Below are 15,219 nucleotides of genomic sequence, written 5' to 3'. Positions count from 1 at the left end.
CAAAGATATTGGCTACTGATAAGCTCTAACTGGATTTTATTAGCAATAAGACAAAACTTAGCAACCTTATAAGACCTAACTTCGTTCTGATCTGCTAAAAGAAAAATTCAAATAAAAAGTATCAGTATGGCCTGGATATAAAATAATGTCTGGAGAAATAAGCTTATGTCAGAGATCCCGATAATATTGACAGTACAAGAGTACGTGCACCGTCGTTTCAATCTCACCATAGCCACAGGGACAAATATGGGATTCCATGGTACCTTCCTTCCAGCACTGCCCTGTCTGTCTAAGGACATTATTTATATTTATAAGACTGCAATAATAGCCCTATTTGATCATTATGTTGTATGAATGTACAGGTGACTGCATACATGGTTTTTGTGTGAGTAACTATGTGGGGCAGAATTTGAGTCGACCTTTACTTAACAGAGAAACCCAGTTTGAGTTCAAGAGGAGACCCGGAGACAATTGCTTAAGGTCAAAAGGCAAGTAAAGTTTTATTTGAAGAAGTTAAGTATGAAGGCCTGCAGCCTGTGCTAGCTATCCCATGGTGGAAGGCAGAAGAAAGAACAGAGAAAACAAGGAAGAGGGAGTGTCCTAAGAAGATCAGTTTACCAATCAGAAGAGACTTAGAGCAGATACAGAAATAAGAGCGAACAAGAGGACAGCCCTATAGGAAAGGAGAGCTGGTCTTGTGGTAGCAAGCATGACTTGTCCCCATAGCTAAGCAGGGTCTGCCCTGGTTGCATATGAAGACTGTACCTGCATTCATTTAAAAAGTGAACTGGCTACAGCCCCTCAAATGCATGATACAGATAGGAGGTGTACTGCTGTAGCTGTATTCAACATAATGTGTGAATAACTGTACCTGTGTGTAGTTCTGTAACTGTGTACACTGTACACTTATACAAGGGTTGAGCTAGAAACAAAACAAAGATAGCCAACACATTTTGTTAAAACAGTGGTCGAATGGGAATCTATCTCTCCCAACACAGAACACACATTTCAAACACAGTACAAAAATGGCCAAAAAAAGAATCGCTGACTCAGAATGCACTGGGTCTGCTGCCTGCCCTGCAGTAACATCATTGGCACAAGTCGTTCTCTCACACACAATTATGACTCCTTACTTCCTAGCATTGCAACAGCTGCCACAGCAGCACCCTTAGCAGCAAGCATAGCCATAAGCTCAACTAGAGCAACTTCAGCCACATTTTGACTGAGTTCACCTTGCAATGCTGATAGCAGAGCACACCAGAGCAGTATGTGAAGCACATGTTAGTCTCAAGACTCGACATGGAGCTCATCCCAGCTGTCACCCAGAAATATTGCTTGCACACACAGTGAAAGAGCGAGAGTGAGAGAGTGATCTGCCACTGTCTATTTCTCCAGAACACTATCTCATGAACAAACCAAACCACAACTTAAGGCAGGCACCCAAGTTCTTCCTTTGTCAATCTGAGATTCAGCAAAACCAATAGCACAACACATAATACTCAGTGCTCAGGAAACCCCCCCACAAAATCAAACCTACCTTCCTCCTCTCCTGATGTATCCTCTTCAAGAGAGGGATACTATGAGGGCTCTCTCTTCCTCCCAGTCCCTTTGAATACATTTTGAATTTCCCTCCTTTTGTGTTCCCCCTCCCTCCCACCAGCCAATGGGGGCACAGTTGCCCATGACAACATTTGACTGTCAACCATGAAGCAAGGAGATCTCAAGTCAATCAGGAGTCAGTGCCAGAAAACCAATCAGCAAGGGGAAAACAGGCACTCTTAATGTTTCAATCAAAATGGGATTGTTTTGTTCTGAGTGCAAAACAGGACATTTATTTAAAGGACATTTTGTTTTGAGCTTGAAACATTTGAAACAGGCCATTTTGAGTCTAAACGTTTTGACATTGAAATGTTTTGCATAACCCTAGAAACTAGCACATCAATTTAGTAAAGTCCTCTTTCTTGATACCTTAGTTTACCACATGCCAGACATTTTTTTGCATGAGAAATAGTAATAAATGCGTTTACCCAACTGCAGTCCAAAGTGGTACAGTCCAGATTTCTGCCCCTTTCCCTTCTGTATAATGGGTAGGAAATGTTGAGTATCTCTTGAGAAGTATTTCATAAGCTTCAGGGAGGAAAAAATATCCTTATTATGACATATATTGTCCGCTGTGTCAATGGAAGTGCTTTGGCATCTTCTGCCTTGTCAACAGCATTGCTGGATAAACAAGAAAGTGAGGCTGATTCATTGTGCTTTAATCCCAAGGACTTTCATTCTATACTTAATGGGAGTCTGAGGCATCCATTATTATTCTCTGATCAAAAAGACCCTTAGGATATAGAATCCAAAACAGTTGGGGATGAAATATACTGCATCCCGCTTTTTATTGTCTATTATTTGTATTAGTTAGAGAGCATCATGACGGTACATGTGTCTTATAGATTTTCCTAGGCAAAAACAGGTTCTTGATCTCAAGGACCATACAATCTGAGGGAGGTCATGGGGAAAAGAAAAAAGGGTGGGGATGGAGAGATAATGGTAGGGAGGGATGAACGTGGGCAAATGCAATTACTTGTACTTGAAGATTGTTTATCATGGGGAATGAGGTTTAGGGTAATAACTTTCTAAGGAAGAACAGATTCCCTCAGTACTGTATTGTCATTATTTTGAGTTTCTGCCATCCCTGTGGTTTCATTCCACTTTAATTCCAGTTGGAAAACCAGATTTCAGAATGGTGACAGAACTGGTTCTGCCTATGCACTATTCCCAGTTTCAAAAGTGTGGGCAGTAACTGTTTTCTGAGAATCTAGGGATCCCTGTTTTATCTGGAACTTAGGGAGCTGCTTTCTAGTGAGTAAGACCATTGACCCATCTAGCTCAGCATTGTCTACAGAGAATGGCAGTGGCTTCTCTAAGGTTATAGGCAGGATCCTTTCTCAGCCTTATCTTGGAGATGTCAGGGAGGGAAAACCAGATGCTCTTCCCAGAGAGTACCCAAGGGGAATACCTTACAGTGCTCACATGTAGTCTCCCATTCAAATGAATGGGAGGAGCCCCTGGTGGCGCAGTGGTAAAACTGCTGCCCTGTAACCAGAAGGTTACAAGTTCGATCCTGACCAGGGGCTCAAGGCTGACTCAGCCTTCCATCCTTCCGAGGTCGGTAAAATGAGTACCCAGAATGTTGGGGGCAATATGCTAAAATCATTGTAAACCACTTAGAGAGCTCCGGCTATAGAGCGGTATATAAATGTAAGTGCTATTGCTAAATGCAAACCAAGGTGGACCCTGCTAATCAAAGGGGACAATGCTTGGTACCACAAGACCAGCTCTCCTCCCACTCTCATTTCATGATTGTGTGAATCTGGGATTTAAAAAAAAAAATAATGGGGGGGGGGGCAATGTCGGATTGGCAACACAAACATTCATCTCTGTATATGAGAATTGTGTTTAAAATTTATTGGCCACATTATGGCCGTAGCAACTGGAGAAGCCAGCTGAGAAAACTCTCTAAAACTTCTCCATGAGGAGAAAAATGGAAATGGAGGGATTATTTCAGTTCTTCATGGTGGAACCCCAAAATCTGGAGAAAACTCCCACTTTGTTTAAACTTCACCATATTCTCTGAACCTTTGGCAACCTTAGCAGAAGACAAGGGCAAATGCAAAATCTATGAAAAGTCTAACAGCAAGGAAATGGTCTGCAAGGTATGAAGAAGATGCAAGACATGGCCAAAAACATCTCAGAAAAGTGAAATTTAGAAGATCAGGACCATACAACTGAGTTTTATATAGAAGTGTGCATGAATCGGATTTTGCTATTCAATTTGACCTTGAATAGAATCACAAAATCTTGAATTGAATCACTGATGCACCTGGGACTGGCTAGCTGATTCAATCTGATTCTTGAATCGATTCATTTTTTCCACAGAGAGCTGGTCTACCCATTAAACTCAATAGGTAGACTAGCTCTCCCCAGAAAAACAGTGCAGTTTCGAGGACTGTCTTTCTTGGGAGAGCTGATCTACCCATTGGGTTTAATGGGTGGACCAGTTCTCTGAGAATTGGTAGACCAGAGTGTTTTTATTTTATGAGAAAATAAAAAGCTGGGGGGCAGGGGCGGGAAGCAAGCGGATAAGTGGTGGTGGGGGGACCACAGCACCTTTCAAAGTCACTAGCTGCTGGTACTACTAAAAATAAAACAGAAGTTGTTACTGCAGAAAGGGGGGGAAAGGAGAGATGGATAGGCAAAGGCCAGGGCACAGGTTCTGTCTCTCCAGAAGTCCACAAAAAGACCTGGCTGGCATGGCAGGCAGCAGTCCAGATTCCCTCAACTGCTCAGAGAGTCTCTGATTCAACAGTGATTTAAAAAATCTACTCTGAGCAGGCAGGCAACAGCAGTCAGAATCCGATACAGCAGGCAGCAGCAGCCCGATCCCACAAAGCAGGTAGCAATGCAGTCCAAGAGTGGTCCTCCTCTTCCAAAGGCAGAAAAGGCAAAGTCCGGCTGCCTCTGAGAGTCCACTTATATACATTTTGAAATCCCCTCCTTGTGCCTCCCACTCCCTCATCCCCTCCCTCGTCCTTCTCCTCCAGCCAATGGGGGCACAGTTTCCCATGCCAACAATTGATTTGATTCAGATCAATTGTTGGCATGGGGAACTGTGCCCCCACTGGCTACCCAACCAAGAAGCAAGGAGATTGTTAGCCAATTGGTAGTCAGTGCCAGAAAACCAATCAGAAGCAGTAATGACAAACAAAATGGTGATTCAGATCAATGAATCGATTCAAATGGAATCAGGGCTGATTTATTTATCTATCATTTTTTCATACTGCCTGATATGTACATCTCGGCGTTGTTTTGATTCAATTCAATTTGATTCAACTTCTGCAATCACCCTTGAAGCCAATGGAGATTCTGAGATCGAGTCGACCTGATACTATTTGAATTGATTTGTCAACTAATTTTGATGCACATCCCTAATTTTATAGTTCAAAGGCATCTTTCATGATGGGCTCTCAGCTGACCTCCAGCATGATCGCCTCCCCAGTGTCAGATGACTTGGATGTTCAAACCCAAACACCCTGGTAGCCTTTGCTAGCTGGCTTAGAGTGCTGCTGTGTTCTCAGTGAATCCAGAGCTGTTCAGGAGAAACCAGAAGCTTGGGAACCAGGCATCTACAAGGTACCATAGGGGTCCAACCAACAGCTTTGGAGAGCAGACAACAGAATGATGGCATCCTAATTTTAGGGGCCATCAGACACCATGTGTTGAATAGGGCCTCAACTTGACAGACACAGTGCATGTGCTTTGTCCAGAGTAAGAATGGCAGTGGGGTTGGGGCAGTGGGTCCTTTGTAAACTGCAAGCTCCAGTTTCCTATTCCCAGTAGCTGACCAGGGTACTCTGGCCAGAGTAACTGGTCAGAGCAGGGAACTGCAGTCACTTGCAACCAGTTAGGTGGAAGGGGTTAGAACCCTCTTGAGCCCTTCAGTCAGCTGATTCTGAGGAAGCAATGGCATCCCACTTCCTGTTATATACTTCCCACAGCATGCTTCTGCTCCTCAGTCTGAGAAACTTGCCTCTGAGGGAGGTCTCTATGCTTCTCTACAGTGTGTTGCTATTCTCCCTATTTGCTTCTGCTGCTGCTCATGTACTTGTTTTTCCTCTTGACTTGTTCTCCCACTTGACTGCAATCCATGAAATAAATAACCCTTGTGGCTTTTTGGAGAGGGAGAGCCGACCCTCTTCCCTTGACTTCAATGGGATTACTTTCACAGAAGACATGTTGTCACCAAGGTGCTGATACTAACACTTGACTGGCTAATAGCAATCCTGAATATAAAGGGAAAGTGTCACAAAGGGTCTGTTTCTCTTACTTTTATTTATTTTATTTTTTATTTTGGGGGTCTATATCCACATGAAACAGACTTTGAAGTGAAGCGATTTATGGATTGAAATAAGGAAATATAAAGGAAACGCTCACTAAAAGGCAGCTTGGCTCTGACATTTCATTGTAATTGGCACCTTGGAGGAGTCTGTGGAATGGGGAAAGTTCTCTTTTCACAGTGGCACATATCGGATCCCTGCTCTGCTCCACCCACGCTCCCCACCCTAAGAAAATAACACATCAGCCCTATTCCTCTGTTCACATACAGTGAAAGCCCACAGAAATCTTCAGCCAGGGAACTGGCTGGTTAGTTCAAATCAATATGTTAGTTCTATTGGCTGGTTTCATCAAATCAACATTGGTCCCAGGGCTATGGTCCGAAGGCACACAGTGAAGCTAAGCAGGTCTGGATCTCTCTGGGCCTCGATGGGAAATCTCCTAGGAACCCCAAATATGCCACCTTGAGTTCTGTTGTTCAGACCTGTGTGTGCCATACTAGTCCGTATCATTTTGCTGCCTGAAGCAGAGACCTTCCCTTCCCCACTTTGCTGTCCCCCTCTTCTTTTTCTACTTTTTTCAATTAAAAATTCACAGCTCTTTCCCCTTTCCCAGCCCCATCAGATCCCTCCTCCCCTCTTCCCTTTCTACTAAAAAGGGAAGAGGAAAAGCAGGGTAGTACCATTTTGCCTTCATTCTTCGGCTGGCCATCCCAGCCGCTGCCAGCCTGTGAAGGCAATACTGAGCTAGATAGACCAATGGTCTGACTCAGTATGTGGCAGCTTCCTATGTTCCTAATGGTGGGGTGGGGGTTGGGGAATGCCAGGTGAGCTGCCATGTTACCCCTGAGAAGTGACCCATAAACTACTGCCTGACATGGCCCATTTCATCCTGCTTCATGGCATGAATGAATGGCCCTGTGCGTTTGACCTGTGCAGTAATTGAGAACCCTTAGCTTTATATACCCGAGGCTGTAGCTGAGTGGCAGAGCATCCACTTTGCATGCAAAAAATCTCAGGTTCAGTCCCTAGCTTCTCCTGGTAACCCACGTGAGAAACCCCGGAAAGCTACTCCAGGCATTGTGCAGACAATACTGAGCTAGATGGAGCAATGGTTTGACTCGGTATGAGGCAGCATCCTATGCGCCTTCAATGATTAGTGCTGTTAGGAACATAGGAAGCTGCCATATACTGAGTCAGACCACTGGTCCATCTAGCTCAGTATTGTCTACACAGACTGGCAGTGGCTTCTCCAAGGTTGAAGGCAGGAATCTTTCTCAGCCCTATCCTCGGGTTTGAGCGAAAGAACCTCCTTTCGAGGTCCCAGAAAGAAACCTTCAAGGAAACGGGACGGAACGGGTGCCCTCATACTAGGGAATTGGAACGTTCCCCTTCTCATAATCAGGTTAGTAAACCTGTATGTCATTTATGCAATGCTCCTGCATAGGAATAGGGAGGGAAGACGCGACCAAGAGGTTCAGGCAGATGAGACAGTAAATCTCTTCTGGAAAAGTTTGTATGGTTATGTGCAAAAAGACAAGAGTATCTCTTCTAAACAGCAATGGGACAAATTGTGGAAATGGACGTCGGACGTAACCCCCCCCCCCCCCGATTACCTGATGTGCTTTGAAATCCCCCACCCCTGAGTTACAGTACTACCTGCATATACTTCATAACCTTGTGGGTTTCCAAATTCTTGTGTGTAAATCTTTGTAGATATATCATGTACAAACAACCACTTTGTATATAATTGTGCTTTGGCAACGTACTGTATGCTTTGGTAGTTTGTTGGTTCAATTAAAAAAATCTTGTCCTATATTAAAAATAAATAAATCTTGTCCTATCTTGGAGATGCCAGGGAGGGAACTTGAAACCTTCTGCTCTTCCCAGGGACTCTATCCCCTGAGGGGAATATCTTATAGTGCTCACACTTCTACTCTCCCTTTCATATGCAACCAGGGTGGACCCTGCTTAGCTATAAGGGGACAAGTCATGCTTGCTACCACAAGACCAGCTCTCCTTATCTGTCTGCCTCATCTATGCTATTTTAAGGATGTGCTGATGGCTACTGCTATTAGTGATTTTTAAAATGTGATTTATGCTTTTATTCTGGTTGCTAGTCACTTTCGGCCTTATTCTGGCTTGGAAAGATGGGATATAAAAGTTCTGTCTGTCTGTCTGTCTGTCTACCTACCTACCTGCATTGCCATGACAAGCGCCTTTCGAAACCAGCCTCCCTTGCTCTTGAATCCTGTCTTCGGAGTAGTGAAGTAGCACTTAATTAATTCCTCTGTGGCTCTGCCTTTCTCATGCTGTGAAGCGAGTTGTCATAACTACGCACATGCTTTATTTAGCTTCGCCTTTATTATTAAGAGATTTAGTCAGCAGAGAGGACTATGCTGGTTTGCTGTATGTTGGGGTCTTCCATTCTTCCATCACTTTCAGTTCCATTGTTGAAGTCCTGAGGGAGACTTGAAATGACATTATGGAGTCTCTGACCTCTGGGCTCGAGGGGCATGGATACAAATGCAAGTCAGTTGTTAGCAGACATTTGCTCATTGGCTGTTCAGTGTTGGCAAGGTGGGTGCCTATGGAGATAGCAATCGTGGTTTCTTATGTCCACTAGATTCCAGTTACCTTTTGTAATGCTCCTGGGAAGCCAACTGTGCCCTAATTCTACATACACTCATCTGCAATGATAGATGAGCTGGGGGGCAGGGGACTGCATTTCAAAGGCCTGTGAAATAAGTGAGGCCAAGAGATGTTTGAGCTGGCTAAGGCTCCCGCAGCGAGATTTAGAGGTGAAGCCTGGTCTACACATGCAGCGTAATGAAATGTGAGGATGCTGCAATCATACAGCAGATTGTACCATTTCAGACTTTTTTTTTGCAGGGGTTATTTTTGAATGTTCCCCCAAGTTAACAAAATATTTTAAAAATGCATGCATATTTTTTGAAAAACGGGTATATCATGCAAGAGGTTCTAGTCTAGCCTGCTCCTTGCTGTGCTAGTTTTCTGCCTGCTGGGATTTTAAAAGAAACACAGTAAGGGATCTAAAAGAATTGGTGGGGGGACACAATTAGTTATTGGTTACTTTGGGGGAGTGGGCTGCTGTGGGTGATGAGCCCTTTCGCCCCACCAGCAGCGACTTGTTGCGAAAGAACATCAATAAATACTGTGGAGGCAAGGTCATTTGAGGTTACCTCAATCCATAGAGTTCCTGGCACTCCTCAATTAACAACCGCCCTTCTCATTCCATTCCCCACCCCTCTTTTCTCTGGAACAACCACTGGCCTTAAAAGTTCAAATCGAACGTCAATCTTCACTCACCATTCCTGCTGTATTCTTTTCAAATCCTCGTTCCTCCTCATATGGCGAAGGTATTGATGATGTGATAGGGATGGAGTGATGACATTGTCATGTGGAAGATTCAGTCCCTGACCTCTTGAGGCTGGGTTGGGAAAGGCCCGTTGTTGAAAATCTGGAGCGCTGCTGCCAGGGGTAGGCAACCTTTAGCTCTCCAGCTGTTGTTGCCTACAATTCCCATCAACCCCAATCTCAATTTATTTTGTCTACAGGTGATGGGAGTTGTAGTTCAGCAACAACTGCAGAGCAAAGATTGCCTACTCCTGTTATAGACAATAACTGAGCTAGATGGACCAGTGACTATATCTGATGTGGAGGTCTCCAGCGACTCCTCTTGTGTGGTTAGGTTGGATAAGTTCCAGTTCGTGACTGCTAAGGATGTGGACAAGCTGCTTGGAGTGGTGCGGCCTACTACCTGTTCTCTTGACCCTTGCCCAACATGGCCTATAATATCTAGCAGGGGGATTTTTGTAGGAGGCCTGGTAGAGATCATAAATGCTTCTCTGAGGGAGGGAAGGATGCCTCCTTGTCTTAAGGAGGCAATTATTAGACTACTTCTAAGAAGCCTGCCTTGGATCCCTATGAGTTAAGTAACTACAGGCCTGTCTCCAACCTTCTGTGGCTCGGCAAGGTATCTGAGAGGGTCGTGGCTTCCCAGCTCCAGACAGTCTTATCTAGACCCATTTCAGACTGGCTTTCGGGCGGGCTATGGGGTGGAGACTGCCTTGGTCGGCCTGATGGATGATCTCCAATTGGGAATTGACAGAGGAAGTGTGACTCTGTTGGTCCTTTTGGACCTCTCGGTGGCTTTCAATACTATTGACCATAGTATCCTTCTGGAGCGTCTGAGGGGATTGGGAGTGGGGGGCACTGCTTTGGGGTGGTTCCATGCCTACCTTTTGGGCAGGTTTGTTTTGTTTGTTTGTTTGAAACATTTAATATACCGCCCATTCCGAAGACTCTGGGCAGTGTACAAAAACTTACAGAGCAAGACAGCATTAAAATTACATTCTAAATTAAAAACTTAAGGAACTAACAAAAAGGAAAAAACCAAATAGGTAAACTACAGGGTAAAAGCCTGGCGAAAAAGAAAAGTCTTCAATAGAGATTTAAAAATAAATAAGTAAAGAGCTAAACTAATCTGAAGGGAAAGGGAGTTCCAGAGAAGTGGGGTAGGTTTCAGATGGTGTCCCATGGAGACTGTTGTTCTTCAAAATCTGAACTTTCATATGGTGTGCCTCAGGGGTCCGTATTGTCTCCTATGTTGTTTAACATCTACATGAAACCACTGGGAGAGATCATCAGGATATTGGGTGCAGGGTGCTATCAGTATGCTGATGACACCCAAATCTATTTCTCCATGTCAACCTTATCGGGAGAAGGCATAATCTCCCTAAATGCCTGTGTGGAGGCAGTGATGGGCTGGATGAGGGATAACAAAATGAGACTGAATCCAGGTAAGACGGAGGTACTCATTGTGCGGGGTCGAAACTTGGGAGATGAATTTGATCTGCCAGTTCTGGATGGGGTCACACTTCCCCAGATGGAACAGGAGCACAGTCTGGCAGTGCTTCTGGATCCGGGCCTCTCCCTGGTGTCCCAGGTTGAGGCGGTGGCCAGAGGTGCCTTTTATCAGCTTTGGCTGATACGCCAGCTGCGTCCGCTTCTTGAGATAAATGACCTCAGGACAGTGAATAGAAGAACATAAGAACAGCCCTGCTGGATCAGGCCCAAGCTCCATCTAGTCCAGCATCCTGTTTCACACAGTGGCCCACCAGATGCTGCTGGAAGTCACAGGCAGGAGTTGAGGGCACGCCCTCTCTCCTGCTGTTACTCCCCAGGAACTGGTAGTCAGAGGCATCCTGCCTTTGAGGCTGGAGGTGGCCTGTTGCCCTCCAACTAAGTGGTACATAAATAAGTGGTACATGTGCTGCTAACCTCCAGACTGGATTACTGCAATGTGCTCTATGTGGGGCTGCCTTCGTTTGTAGTCCAGAGACTACAGCTGGTTCAGAATGCGGCAGCTAGGTTGGTCTCTGGGTCATCTCAGAGAGATCATATTGCTCCTGTATTATAAGTTTCCAGGCAAAATACAAGGTGCTGGTTATAAACTGTAAAGCCCTAAACAGCTTGGCCCCTAGGTATTTAAGAGAACTTTTTCTTCGTCATTTACCCCACCGCTTATTGAGATAATAAGGAGAGGTCCGTCTGAAGTCGCCACCGGCTTGTCTGGTGGCTACTCAGGAACGGGCCTTCTCTGTTGCTGCCCTGATGCTTTGGAATGCGCTCCCTAGTGAAATAAGAGCCTCCCCTTCTCTGATAATTTAAAAAAAAAATAATTAAAGACACATTTGTTCACCCAGGCTTTTAATTAAATACCATTTTAATACTTTTAACTTCATTTTAAAATATTGTTTTAAGGTTTTAAATTATTGTAATGCTTTAGCTTTTTGCTGTCATTTATTGTAACCAATGTTTTAATTTCTTTGTTGTCATTTAACTAATGTTCTAACTTCTGTGTTTTTGTTGTGAACCACCCAGAGACATAAGTTTTGGGCAGTATTAAAGTATGTTAAATAAATAAATACATAAATGCCACCAGCTGTTCCCAAAGCTTCTCAAAACCAATGCATAGGTGTTACATACGGTATATGCATGAGTGTGAATGAAGTTGCTCTGAGATTTTCCTCCCTTTCATCAATGTATCACCAGAATGCTAAGAGTTTTCAACAGAAATCATTATTAATGCCTCTGAAAAACCACCCAAAGAAATATTTGTCACATAATGGCAACGACTTCACGCTGCATTTTCTCTGTTTGTGTCAAAGTAGCTTTGCAATATGTGGATCTCCACTGTTAAAAATCCATATTAAGAATGCTGTGTTTTATGTTGCCTAAAAGAATATACAGATCTACTTTAAATTTAGAGGAAATAGAAAATGTGCTATTTGTGCATCCCTGTACTCAGTGTAGTTTGTTCTCTTTCTGGGAGCAGCAGTTAATAAGACAGGTATCTTAAAAAATAACTGCCTCTGTCGGGTAGGTGACAACATTTCCTGCTTTGTTTCAGTGGCTTTAGCAACAAAGAAAAGGTTATAGACCTATTGGAAATATAAAAAGCATTGAGAATCCAGGATTCGGAAGTGTGATGTATTGTAAGTTCCTTCCATTACAAACTCCCTTGATCCATTGTATAATTATGCACTCAGCTGCCATCTCTTGGGTAGTATTGTTTTCAACTAGTTATTTCTTTTAAAAGCTCCCGCCGTAATTGCCCGTCATTATGCAATGACAACAGCTTGTGAAGAGAGAAGCTCTTATCAATATGTAGATGCCACTACATGTGATTTAGCTTAAGAATTCTCAAGATTTTATAACAAACCTTTCAGCCGTGGAGGGAGCTAAGTGGTGGACTGGGTGTTGCCTCCACCGCAGCCCCCCTGCCCCCAATCCCTGCATCTGATGTCAGATGCAGGGAGCATTTAGCCACGCCCCCATGTCTGATGTCAGATGCAGGGGCATGGTTTCACTCCCAAACAGGGCTGCGTGGCTCCATTTGGGAGCAAAATCATGCTCCTCCCCATCTGATGTCAGACTCGGGGTGTGTATCTGGGGAACAAGGCACGGCCCTTGATGGGTGGGGGCTCAGGTTCTTTGAACCCGTTTGCCCAATGGTGGCTCTGCCCCTGAAACCTTTAGGAAGAGGCAAGCATTGTATCTCTAGGCCTGGTACAAACTTGTAACATGGGCTCCTTTCCCCTCTCCCACCACAAAAGGCCTTGTTAATTTTGGGAAATGAATAGGTGTCCTTTAACCTCTTCAGATCCCTATGATGAAGACCCTTGCATTTCTGAATTTTTGTTTTGTACTTACAGGCAGATATGACTGTGTGCTAATCTGACCCAATAGTTTGTTGGCCAACACAAAAAACGTTGTGATTATTTTATTATTACTGCTTCTCAGCTCTGGGCCTATGCCTCACTCAATCCATTCATACATTCAGCTGCAAATCAATAAGTAATTGGATACCATGCATACAGGTGAAAATCAGTCCCAGAATTCAGTCATGTGAATATGGATGTTACATTACAGTGAACTATTTATTTTAGCAGTATTTGCCACCTCTCTCTCTCTCTCTCTCTCTCTCTCTCTGCCTTTGTGCACCACAACTCAACAGGCATGTTTATTTTGTCTTGCATATCTCTTGCCAAATCTCAGAGCAGAGATGGTATTTTGAACCTACACAGCACATGCCGAGTGTTTTGCAGAGAGCACAAACACCATCTGCTCTCATTTTCTGCACCCCGTCTCCACATACAAAGAAAGTCTGTTCCTTCCACGTGGATGTCAAAGGATGTAAGTCTGAAAAAAGCTTCCACCTTCTCCAGCATATGTCTCACATCCATTCTCCACTTTCTCGCAGACCTTTGGCATCGAAGTAAAAGCCACTTTCCAGGTCCTTTGCGTTCAAAAGGAAAGCATGGAGGAGCCTGAGACTTGTCAGCGTATGTATAGTGTCTACATGGTGGTAGCTTTAAAGCACAGCTCAAAATAAGACAAAGAAGCTCTTCTCACGATCCATGAGAAGAGCTTTTGTTGGGTCTGTGTGGAGAGCAGGCTTAGCCCGCTCTCCCCGCAGATGATTGGCGGAGGAACCCTGAGTGGCCGGATCGGCCACCCACATGACTGCCGGTCAGGGGCGTAGCAAGGTTGGAGTGGGCCCAGAGACAAGATTTTAAAATGGGCCCCCCCCCCAAGTCCAGGGCCTCCGCACACCCCAGGCCCCCAAGGATTTAAGTCTGATATTCCAAAATAAGTATGCTGCCTGCAAATACATTTCACTGAATACACACACACACACGTCACAATATATAGTGATATACATTGAGTACTATACATTTGTATTACTTTTAATGCCTAGAACACACTAGAAAGATGAATTATTAAAATGGGCCCCTCGCTGCAGATTAGCAAAGGAGACTTTCAACCATGCAGGGTGAGCCTATGTTTGTTTTCTCAGAATTCTGAACAAATTCAGTCAAGTTTGATTGCAGGAGGTTTTTCACAGGAGGCTTTTAAAGCCCTTTAAGACACATCTCCTCTGGAATGGAGGTGCTGCATTCACATGTTGGCCAGATTTACCCTGAAGTCCCTGCGAGTTATTGGGGAGCAGTTCACACACAAGAAAAATAAAATAAAAGCACCACACATGCTTCACAGTTCTCACTCAGACCTTCTGGGTTGCAAAACAACTTGAACATAAGTGCATTTATAAATGAATGAATGAATGAATAAATAAAATTAATAAAATACTGTTCCAGAAGTTTTTGCAATTTTCTGCCATGAAACAAGCCACTTATAGGACTTTTTAGATAGTTTTTTTAAAGTCAGCAAATTTTCCAAGCTGTTTCGAAATAAATATTCAGAGACTTCTCGGTCCCTCCTCCCCCCCCCCCATATCCAAGCCCTATGGCAAGCAGATCCCTATATATGGGGGGGGGGGCCGGGAAAGGTAACCACAAAAAGGAGTTCACACTCTACCTGACAAATGCTGGTCTGGGTTAAGCAGTGCAGCAAGGGGTCTTCTGCTGCAGAGAACACTCTGGCTGCCTCCTCTTTCCTGGCTGGCTTGGGCCCTACTCGAGTTCAGGCTTCACTGCGGCCTACACGGAGGCCTCCGTGGAAGCCCCGCCCACCCGCCGATCAGCTGAGAGGCGGGAGAAAAGGAGCTCTTTGCAGCTTGCCTGCTGCTTCGATTGCGGCCAGCAGAACAAGCAGGAGAGACGGCGAAGAGGGCAAGTGGCTGAGAGGCTATGGGGCTGAGCAGGGGCAATGGGGAGTCACATGAGGTGCCTCTGGGGTGCCCCTCCAGGCAGTGGGGCCCCCAGACAACTGTCTCCCCTTGCCCTATCATTGTTACGCGCCTGCTGCCGGTTCTGTCACAGAGCCGGTAGGGGCTGCGGTGATC

General features: G+C 44.7%; 1 long non-coding RNA gene across 2 annotated transcripts in view; it reads right to left on the bottom strand.

Moving 5' to 3' along the window:
- The window catches only part of LOC128349568 (uncharacterized), a 37,972-nt gene extending 23,076 nt beyond the window's left edge, over window positions 1–14,896 (bottom strand). Inside the window, exons 1-2 of one of the 2 annotated variants that reach the window (XR_008318852.1) lie at window positions 14,793–14,872; window positions 2,028–2,127 (exon numbers count right to left, since the gene is read on the bottom strand). This is a non-coding gene — a long non-coding RNA (uncharacterized LOC128349568). Of the gene's footprint in view, window positions 1–2,027; window positions 2,128–14,792 lie in introns of both variants that reach the window. The other variant, XR_008318851.1, reaches the window with a different exon arrangement.
- Between the last annotated feature and the right edge of the window lie 323 nt (window positions 14,897–15,219).

Source organism: Hemicordylus capensis, chromosome 3, assembly GCF_027244095.1.
Source record: "Hemicordylus capensis ecotype Gifberg chromosome 3, rHemCap1.1.pri, whole genome shotgun sequence".
NCBI lineage: Eukaryota > Metazoa > Chordata > Lepidosauria > Squamata > Cordylidae > Hemicordylus > Hemicordylus capensis.
The sequence above is the reverse complement of the archived record's forward strand: the minus strand, read 5'-3'. Positions and strand labels throughout refer to the sequence as shown.